Raw genomic sequence first — 11,301 nt, forward strand, 5'->3', positions numbered from 1 at the left:
ATGAGCTGGGTCGTTGGTCTTCTGCACTTGAGGTGAGATTTACACCATCAGCACCCCTGGTTCTTGGGTCTTCGGCCTTGAACTGGAGCTACACTACCAGCTTTCCAGAGCCTCCAGCTTTCAGATGTCAGATCATGGGACTTCTCAGCCTCTATAATGCATGAGCCAACTCTTTATACAATTAGATAAATAGACACAGAGAGAGAGAGAGACGGACTCACTAAGTAGAGATTCTGCATTTAATGTTGTAGCTCTGGGAGTTAGAAAGGTCTTCAACCATTTGTTTGGTTGATTGAAACATAGGCCAAAAGGTAATCCACAGTGAGTGAGTTAGAAATGCCAAACTTGCCTTGGCTTAATGTATAGGAAAGGATTCAAAGGCTTAGGGAGACGGAAATGTTAGAGTGGATTTGTCATTTAAGGCTTTCTCACCCACATTGGGAAGGTCCAGCAGACATATATTTCATCCACACCATGAGAAATAAATTTGTGAATGAAGCCACATTGTCCTTGAAGAGTTCCATGATTTCTATTCTTTGTAGGCCAGAACTTACAGTGGGAACAGCAGCCACTCAACTGGGAAACCTAAATGCAATAGGAGTAATTGGATCCTGGGGTGGCAGGGGACAAACTGCAGTACTCAATCACCCAGGCAAGGTAGCTGTGTTTACCACAATGGACAGCAAAGTCAAAGTAGCATCAGAATAGTCTGACTTACACCGATCAATGGCATTGGCTAGTTGATCATAGTGTTTCTAGAACTGAAATAGATAGGAAACCTGTTCAATTCTTACTTGATACGTGTAAGCATAAAAGTCCTACAGTAAGTGCTCAAAAATCTAACCTGAATCATAAAAACAAGAAAGGCACGGCACTTCAATCAATTCCTAGAGTTGGGCCAGTGTACAGACACAGAACTTCCTGAATGAAGGGAGGCTGGATCCCCTTGAGGAAGAATCCTAGTATCCGGACATAAAAATTATATTTTTAATCTTTCAGCCTTCCCCAAATGTACCTATACCCTTTTACCAGGGTAACTGTGCATTGGAGAAAAGGAAATAATCAGATCTTTAGGAACTACTGGACACTGGCTCTGAACTGACACTGATTCCAGGAGACCCAACGTATCACTCTGGTCCACCAGTTAGAGTAGGGGCTTGTGGAAGTTAGTGATCAATGGAGTTTTAGCTTAGGTCCATCTCACGTGGGGCCAGTGGGTGCTCAAACTTATCCTGTGGTTATCTCCCCAGTTCTGAATGCATAATTGGAATAGACATACTTAGCAGCTGACAGAATCTTCATATTGATTCTCTGACCTATGGAGGAAGGACTAATATGGTGAGAAAGGCCAAGTGGAAGACACTGGAACTGCCTCTACCTAACAAAAAAGTAAACCAAAAGCGATACTATATTCCTGGAGGGATTACAGAGATTAGCGCCACCATCAAGGACTTGAAAGATGTAGGGGTGGTGATTCCTACCACATTCACCTTACCTATTTGGCTTCTGCAGAAGACAGATGGCTCTTGGAGAATGACAGTGGATTATCAGAAGCTTAACTGGGTGGTGACTCCAATTGCAGCTGCATTATCAGATGTGTTTTCATTGCTTGAGCAAATTAACACAATCCCCTGGTATCTGGTGCAACTGTTGATCTGGAAAATGCTTTTTTTTACCATATGCTGTTAATGCCATTGAGTGGATCCTGACTCCTAGCAATCCTGCGTACAGCAGAGCAGAACCCTGCCTTGTCTTTTTGCCCCATCCTCTCACATTCCAATGCTGTATTAGACAAGGCTCCACTGCTATTCATAGGGTTTTCATGGCCAATTTTTGGGAAGTGGGTGGCCAGGTCCTTACTCCTAGTCAGCCTTGTCTGGAAGCTCCCCTGAAACCTGTCCAACATGGATGACCCTGCTGGTATTTGAAATACTAGTGGTATAGCTTTCAGTGTCATAGCAACACACAGCCACCTCAGTATGATGACCAACAGATGGATGGTGTGGTTCCCTGACCAGGAAAGGAACCCAGGGCATGGTGGTGAGACCGCCGAATCTTAACCACTAGACCACCAGGGCTGGATTTTTTTTCTCTATACCTGTCAATAAAAACTACTAGAAGCAATTTGCTGTCAGCTAGCAAGGCCAGTAATACACCTTCATTGGCCTACCTCAGGGGCATATCGACTTTCTAGCCCTATGTCATAATTTAGTTTGCAAGGATCATGATCATCTTTGCCTTCCACAAGAGATCAAAGCGGTCCATTACATAGATGACGTTACGCTGATTGGACATATTTGCATGTGATGGTGCTCAGGGCAGGTCACCCCAAGATGCCCCACTCTGGTATGCGGATTATTTCTAGCTGAAGACAATAAAGACTCAGAAAACTCAGGAAGAACATTTGAGCTTCCCCTCCCAAACTGCCTACAGAATTTAAAACAAAGGATTTGTTTCAGGAAGGAGTTATTATCATGATGGCTGTAATATAATGTAAAATAGATGTTACAATAGGAAAGGCACCAAGCCCCTCTTGTCAAAAATTCTGTCTCTCCCTGACCACATTCTCTATAGGTGGGCCTGAAAAGAGTTGTCAGACAAACATTTGCATTTCTATCTCCCTGTGAACTGTCTTCTTCCCCTCTGAAATCCCATACCACTACCCACCCCCAACAACTTCCTCACCTTTAGCTGCAATACTTAACCGAGAAGCTCAGACAGAATGACGGGCTGCTCATTTCTGAGTTTCTCCCATGTATACATGTTATTAAACTTGGCATTATTTTCTCCTGTTAACCTGTCTTGTTAATTATTTGGCCAGCCATAAGAACCTTAAGGGAAAGAGCAGAGGGAGATTCTCCCTCTTCCCCTACACATGATATTTGCATGTCAGAAGGTGGGAAATAAATTCAACAAAAAGTCAGGGACCTTCTACCCCAGTGAAATTTCTAAATGTCCAGTGGTCTGAGGCATGTTGAGATATTCCTTCTAAGGTGAAGGATACGTTGTTGCATCTGGTCACTCCTACAACCAAAACAGAGGCCTAGTGGACTTCTTTGGATATCGGAGGCAACACATTCCGAGCGACCTCGCAAAGCTGCCAGTTTTGAGTGGGGCTCAGAACAAGAGACCTCTGCAACAGGTCCAGGCTGTCGAGCAAGCTGCTCTGCTGCTTGGGCCATATGATCCCACAGCTTAAATGGTGCTAAAGCGTCAGTGGCAGGTAGGGATGCTATTTGGAGTCTTTGGCAGCCCTCTCCAGGTGAATCACAGCTTAAGCCCTCAGGATTTTGCAGCAAAATCCTGTTATCCTCTGTGAATAACTATTTTCCTTTTGAGAAACAGTTCTTGCCTTGATACCGGGCCTTAGTAGAGACTGACACTTAATCACAGGCTACCTAGTTACTATGCAAGCTGAGCTTCTCATCATAAAATGGATATTATCTGACCCACCAAACCACAAAGTTGGGTACGTACAGCAAGATTTCATCATCAAATAGAAGTGGTATATACATGATCAGGCTCAAGAAGGCCCTGAAGGCGCAGGTAAGTTACATGAAGAAGTGTCTCAAATTCCCATGTTCCCCACTCTTGCTACGCCACCTTCTCTCTCCCAGCCTGCACCTATAGTCTCATATGGATTTCCCTATGATCAGTTTACAGAGGAAGAGAAGACTAGGGCCTGGTTTAAAGAAAATTCTGCGTGATATTCAGGCACCACCTGAAAATAGATAGCTGTAGCACTCCAGTCCTTTTCTGGGACATCCCTGAGGGACAGTGGTGAAGGAAATCCTTCCAGTGGGGAGAACATCAAGCAGTGCACCTGGTTGTTCTTTTTGCTTGGAAAGAGAAATGGCCAGATGGGCAATTGTATGCCAATTAATGGGCTATGGCCAATAGCTTAGCTGGATCATTAGGGACTTAGATGCAACATGATTGGAAAATTGATGACAAGGAAATTTTGGGAAGATGTATGTCAATAGACTTTTCTGAATGGGCCAAAAAAGGTGAAGATATTGTGTCTGTTGAGATTTAGCTAAGCTACTGCACGGTACCATTGCCTCAGCATCCATTTTGTTTGGCTAGGTTCTTGCAGAGACCTTAAACTGACACTAGCCCCCTCACGTAAGCACATGCCCTAGATAACAGCCCACAGAGTCACAAGCAAATGTGAGTTTCTGATATGACTTCCCTGACAGCTTTTGTGATCAACAGTCTCCTCTGCCTCCCAGTGCCTGTATGCTTTATGTACCTCTTACATAAGCCCAACATGAGACTTAACAAAACCCTGCTATTTTTGGCTTTAAATGACCAATCTGGCCCTAGCCCAGGAACTCCAAAGCACTCCACTCACAGATCCTAGTAAAGACATGTGCCTCAGATCCTGACTCTCTCCCTGTCTGCACTCTGCCTTGACCTCCCCATGTGGGACCCAAGGTGTTCCATCCACTTCCTCCAGGAGGTGAGAGTAATAAACTTCTCTATTTCAATTTCTCTCATGGTCTCTTGTCGAACCACAGTTCACCTTCTGGCACCCTGTGCTCCACTTAACAAATGTTAATTTAACAAAGTCATAATAGTGTCCTATGTGAATGCTCATCAAAGGGTGACCTCAACAGAGGAAGATTTTAATAATCAAATGGACAAGGTGATTCATTCTGTGGATCTCAGTCAGTATCTTTCTCCACCCATCCCTGTCATTACCCGTTGGGCTCATGAACAAAGAAGAGGCCATGGAGGTTAGGTATAAGCTCAGTAACATGGAATTTCAGTCACCAAGGTCCACCGGGCTACAGCCACTGCTGATGCCCAATCTGCCGGCAGCAGAGCCTTACACTGAGTCCCTAGTCTGGCTCCACTCCCCGGGTGATCAGCCAGCTACTTGGTGGCAGGTTGATTACATTTAACCACTTCCATCATGGAAGGGCAATGTTTTGTTTTGTTCTTACTGGAATAGATACTTATTCTGGATACAGATTTGCCTTCCCTGCACAGATTACTTATAGCAAAACTACCATCCATGGACTTACAAAATGCCTTATCCATCATCATGTTATTCCACATAGCATTGCTTCTTATTAAGGAACTCACTTCACAGAAAATGAAGTGTGACAATGTTCCCATGCTCATGGAAATTTCTGTGTATTCCATGTACTTCCAACGTTAAAATCCCTTCCATCTTAGTTCCTTTCATCACATAACAATCTACATTCTATAACGATCATCTCAAATAATTAAAGTGTTTTATTGCATTTCACACATGCTCAATCATTCCATGTTGTTTTGGAGATAGGGATGAATTTCCTGTGGTGCTGGAGTTTGCATATTCGTATTAATTGTGTATCTGTCTTCATTATGCTAACTTATCATTAGGTATAATTTTCTAAACCATGTTGTTAATGGAAGGATTTAAAACTCAAAAATATATGTATTCAAATAACTCAGACTGAGTAAAAGATGAGGTCCAACTCTATGCTGTCTCCAAGATACTAACTTTTATTACGAAGAGACGTATAGGTTAATGGTAGAAGGATTGAAAAAGGTATATACTATGGAAACGCTCATCAAAAGAACAAGGGATATTATATAGTAGGCATCCTTTAAGATGCCTTCTTATATTTCCCAACTTGTATATTTGCTCTTGTGTAATCTCCTCCGCTTGAGTTTGGAATGAACTTATTGATTCATTTCTAATGCATAGAATATAGCAGAAGTAATTGGATGTCACTTCTGAGATAAGGGTATGAAAACAGTGTGGCTTCCATATTGAACGTTTGCTTTCTCTTGTTCTCTTGCTCACTTTCAGGAAAGTCAGCTGCCATTTTGTGATCTGCCCTCTGGAGATACCCGCTTCATAAGGAACTGAAGGACGACTCTGGCCAAGAGCCAGTGAGAAACTGAATACCTCTGTCTATCAACCCACAAAGAACTGATTCTGACAAATATCACACAAGTTAGTTTGCAAGCAGATCCCCCTCAAGTTGAACCTTCAGATGATATTACAGCCTTAATTGCAAACTCATGACATATCTTGAGGTAAAGGCAATCAATTAAGCTGCACTTGTGTCTCTGATTAAAAACAAAACAATGGAAAAATATTTTTTGAAGTCCCTAATTTTTGGGTAATTTACCACAGAGCAGTAGATAACTAATTCATCAGGAAAAAAAAAAAAGAATACAAAGAATGTCACATAATAATAAAGGGATCAATTCACTAAAATTATATAGTAATTGTAGGAATATATATACCTAAAAATCAAGATGTGGCATATGCATAAAACTGAATAATATTAAAGCCAGACTCAGAAATGATACATATTGTACGATTCCTTTTATGTAATAGTTTGGAAAGGGCAAAACTCTAGGGACAGAAAACAGATCAATGTTTGCCCAGCACTGAGGGAAGCTGAGAATGTAAAAGTTGATTACAAAAGTGCAGAAGGGAACATTTTTGGATGATGGACATCTTCTTCATCTTGATTGTGATGGTGGCTACATGACTGTATAAATATATCAAAATTTACTTAAATTTACATCCAAAATGGTGAATTCTAACCTATGAACCTTATACTTCATAAACCTGACTAAAACCAAACCAAATATAAAACAGTAAACAGATTATGCCAGCTATTATAGTGTGAATGGTAGACTGTATGAGATAATTGGCATGAAAAGACCAATATGGAGGCAGTAATCCAATGGGAAGAGGATGATAGCAATGGATAAAGTAGCATCTTGCAGGTAAGCAGCTAGAATGGTGTAATGGAGTGGATTGATTGACGATGCGTAGTTACCTTGCATATATATATATACACACACACAACTGAATAGAGAAAACTTATGAATCCTAAGTTTCTAATTTGTAAAACATGATAGACGACGGCCATTTACTGTAATAGAGCAGGCTGCAGAAAAAAAGAAGCCTTTGGAGACAGTCAAAAGTTCAGTTTTAGATATATTTTGGTTATCAGTAGAATATCTCAACAAAAAAATCAAGTAATAGTAATTACTTAAGTAACCTTTACTCTGTGCCAGGTAAACTTTTAAGTGTTTTATATAGGGATGGACTGTATAAACTCATTTCATCCTCAATACAGCCATATGAGGTAAGCCCTATTATTGTCATGATATTATAATGAGAAAAATCTATGACACTAAGTGGTTAAGTGATTTGCCCCAAATCACACAATTGTTAAGTGTCAGGGCTGGGTTGGTTGCAGAATCCACGCTCTTATATGTTACATCATACTGATTCTTTTAAGTAAAGTGGTGGATATATGAATCTTGAACTCAGAGGATAAGACTGGAAAATTAATTTGAACTATCTCCATAAGCAGTGGCATTTTGATCCATAAGTATGAATGAAATATCTTTAGATCAGAGTGTTTGTAGAAAAGATAAGGAAGTCAAGGTCTAAGCTGTGGGCTTGGAATTTAGGTGGAAAACGTGGAGCTAGCAAAGGAGGCTAAGGAGCAGTGGCTACTGACATAGGGGAAAATTGGAATGTGTGGTGTCATGAAGTCAAGCTAGAGAGGTTTCAAGTACAGGATACTTGTTTGGGTAATAATACTGAGAGGCTAACATAGGTGGTATCACCGTTTTATACAAAGGCAGGCTACTGTACCAAAAAGATCCAATGACAAGATTATTTTGTTCTCATTGTTGCTTGTTTGTATGGATTTTTTTCCTCTGTCATGTACAGCTCTGGGTGTGAATGTCCTAAATTTGAAAGCAGCCCTGCTCCAGAGTCCTAGATTCTTTACTTTGTGTAGTTCTGTCATCACTTAAGGTATGCATGTTCTGTGGGGTCTCCACTATGTTTAGGTTGCAGTCAATGGAAATGTCAGAAAGAAGGAAGATGCCACACCAATAGCCCTGGGGCGTATGTTCTATTGCCACTGGAGCTCAATTATGGTATATACCATAATTACCATAAATAACCATAGATAACTGCAAGAAAAACCTGCATATAAAATCTAGCCATATTGCCTGGAATTAAGAAAGAACAGTTGTTTTGTAATTAACAGATAATCTTAACCACAGCAACTTATTAGTATGGTTTAGTAGAAACATTCAGTTATCTAGTCATTAATTTAATCATCATTCATTTACTCATTCATTTATTATATCACCAAACATTATCTTCCACCATGTTCCAGGTACCCCATAAATTTTATTAGTTGAATAAATGATACTTGGAGACTTGCCCCAAAACCCTTTTTTAAAAGAAATTGAGATTTCAAATAACTATATTCCCTCCTCTCCTCCCCCCAAAATCCCTAAACTATGTACATATATATTCAGCAATTTTATATTATCAAAAGATAAATAAAAAACTAGAAAGAAAAATATCCTTCTGGCTAACATGATATGGCAATAATATTTAAAGTACACCAGCTGCTAACCGCACTTCTGATAAAATGAAATATTCATAGCAAAATTTAGCATATAACGAAAAACATCTCATAGCAACGCAATTTTAAACTATTTTGTATTAAGCTAAAAATAAACGTGCAAGATATTTACGAGAAAACTAATAAAAATTTCTGCAGGACATAAGGAAGAATACACAAAGAAACAAAAACTTATCTAGATGAGACAATATAGTTTTAAAGATCATTTTTTCTAAATTACTGTATACATTTAATGCAATCTCAGTCATTATTAATATAAATAAACTCATATATAATTTGGTGCAGCAATTACATTTCCAGGAACCTATATTATAGAAACTCAAACATACACACAAAATATGTATGTGTTTGTGTGTGTGTGTGTACTGCAACAGTTTGTACACTTATCACAATGGCTTATTATAAAAATGGTGAAACATTACACTACTTTCATTGCAATGAATAACCTACAGCTATTTAAATAATTGAATAAATATAGAATATGTATAATATTACATATGTGTAAATAAATATAAAGAAGGATGCCTAGTAAAAAGTCATCAAATAGACAAACCAAGCTGGTAGGGATTAGGTCGTCTCCGAAGGGGGAAGTAAAATTGCTTAGGGCCAAGTGAGGAGAAACGTAAGCTTTAATTTACACAGCTGGAATCTTTTAAACAAGCATGTATTGCTCTTGAAATTAAAAACAAAATTTCTGAAAGGAGACAGATAATGTCAACTCGTCTTATGCATATATTTGAGGAATTCTTTTTTTAGTTCCTTCCAAACAAATACTGTGGATGAGAAGTCATGACAGTTTTAAACTTAAGATAGTATTTTCTATGACAACAAATATAAATAATTAGATATACTTCTTTAACTGATCTATAGAACTTATTTGAGGAAGGTTATGGAAGATCAAAAAATAAAACCCAGGGTAGTGCACATCGTGTGTTCACTTTGTCTCTTTATAATTAATGCTTAGTCAGCCAAGGGTGGGAGCCTATGACCTTGAGGTGTATCAGTCCTGTAGATCACTAGATTACACACCAAAATTAAAAATTAGGGAGAACATTCAAGAGGACTTTGCTGAGCAGTGAAGATCTTTTTTTACCCCTCACGTGTAATAGACAGATTTCACAAGAGATTCATAACCAGAGCTTTATATTACGAGGTGCTTCTGCTTTCTCCCTAAAGACTTCATTGCTCCAGACTACTACAGCGCTTAATGTCTCTTGCAAAACTCCCATCTGTCTGTGTATTTCTGCAGCAAGCATTCTAAAGGCAAATTGAGGCTGAGAAAGGGAGAAAATAAAAAAATAACAGTAAAACTCCTGTGAAAATAAGGAAGAAATTTATCTATAAATAAAAGGCAAGTAATTAAAATAATTTTAAATAGGCCAAATTGTATCGTTCACAATATCTACTCAATATTATTAAAATAGTGGATTCCGAAAATGGTAGAATGAAATGCTCTTCTTCAGTGATAGCTCCACTCTTAGATTCTGTGGGTAGAATGCACTTCATTTAAGCTTTGGCGCCAACCAAAAACACTTTCCTGGAAAGCATGTTTCTTTCAAGACTTAATGTCGTCTGTGTTAGGATTATTATAGGAAATTGAAACAATATCTTGCTGTCAATGTGATGACTTCAGGAACAAGCTTGTGGGACAGACTATTTTCTGGGTTCTGGGAATATAGAGGGAATTAAACAGCATAGATTAACAAGTTCAAATCTTCCTTATTTTCCTTTAAAACTGTGTGTTTAATGCTATAAATTTCTTAGAACTGTTTTCACTGCACTTCACGAATTTTAATTTCTATTTTCCTTTAGTTTGAAATAGTTTTTAACTCCATTTGAGACTTCATTGACCCATGTGTCATTTATAAGTGTTGTATAATTTCCAAATATTTTGAGATTTTCCAGCTATGTTTCAGTTATTGATTCCTAGTTTAATCCCATTGTTGTCTGAGAACATATGCTATAGAGTTTCTATTCTTTCAAATTTGTTAAGGTGTGTTTTATGCCCTAATATATGGTCTATCTTGGTGAATGAATGTTCCATGAGGGCTTGAGAAGAATGTGTATTCTTTTGTTATGGAATGAGCATTCTATAAATGTCAATTAGATCACATTGACTGATATTGCTGTTAGGTCAACTATATGCTCATTAATTTTCCACCTGCTTAATCTATCAATTACTGATGGAGGTGGATTTGTGGTCTTCAACCATGAGTGCAGATTTATCTATTTCCCCATGTTATATTAGTTTTTGCCTCACATTTTTAGATGCTCTATTGTTAAGTGTACATGCATTTAAAATTGTGATGTTTGTGTGTAGAACTGACTCTTTTATCATTAGGTGGCTCTTTTCTTTATCTCCAATAATTTTCCCTGTTTTGAAGACTGAGTTGTCTAAAATTATTATAGCTATTTCAGTTTTGTTTTAGAAAGTTTTAGCATGGTATATCTTTCTTCACCCTTTTAATTTTGATTTCTCAGAATCTTTATATTTAGAGTGCGTTGCTTGTTAGACAGCATATAGTTGGATCTTGTTTTTTTTAAATAAATCCATTCTAGTAATCTCTCTTTTAATTGATGTATTTAGACAATTTACATTTAAAGTAATAATACATTTAAATTAACATCTGCCATATTTGTAACTGTTTTCTGTTTATTCCCAGAGATTTTCTGCCTTCTCTTATTTTAATTAAGCATTTTATGAGTCCATTTTATCTCTTCTCTAAGTGGATCAGTTACTTTTTTAAAAAAAATTAGTGGTTGCCTTAAACTTTACCATATCCATTTTTAACTAATCTAAGTCCACCTTCAAATAACACTGTTCTTTTCACGTGTAGTGCTGGTACCATATAACAAATTATTCCCAATTCCTCTCTCCCGTCTTTTA

At 38.2% G+C, this 11,301-nt stretch overlaps 1 long non-coding RNA gene across 1 annotated transcript in view; it reads left to right on the forward strand.

The window, feature by feature from the left end:
• The window catches only part of LOC131420151 (uncharacterized), a 94,925-nt gene extending 87,293 nt beyond the window's left edge, over positions 1 to 7,632 (forward strand). Inside the window, exon 3 of the long non-coding RNA XR_009223487.1 lies at positions 5,807 to 7,632. This is a non-coding gene — a long non-coding RNA (uncharacterized LOC131420151). The remainder of the gene's footprint in view (positions 1 to 5,806) is intronic.
• Positions 7,633 to 11,301: the final 3,669 nt, after the last annotated feature.

The sequence above is a fragment of the Diceros bicornis genome, chromosome 22 (assembly GCF_020826845.1).
Source record: "Diceros bicornis minor isolate mBicDic1 chromosome 22, mDicBic1.mat.cur, whole genome shotgun sequence".
In the NCBI taxonomy this organism is placed as follows: domain Eukaryota; kingdom Metazoa; phylum Chordata; class Mammalia; order Perissodactyla; family Rhinocerotidae; genus Diceros; species Diceros bicornis.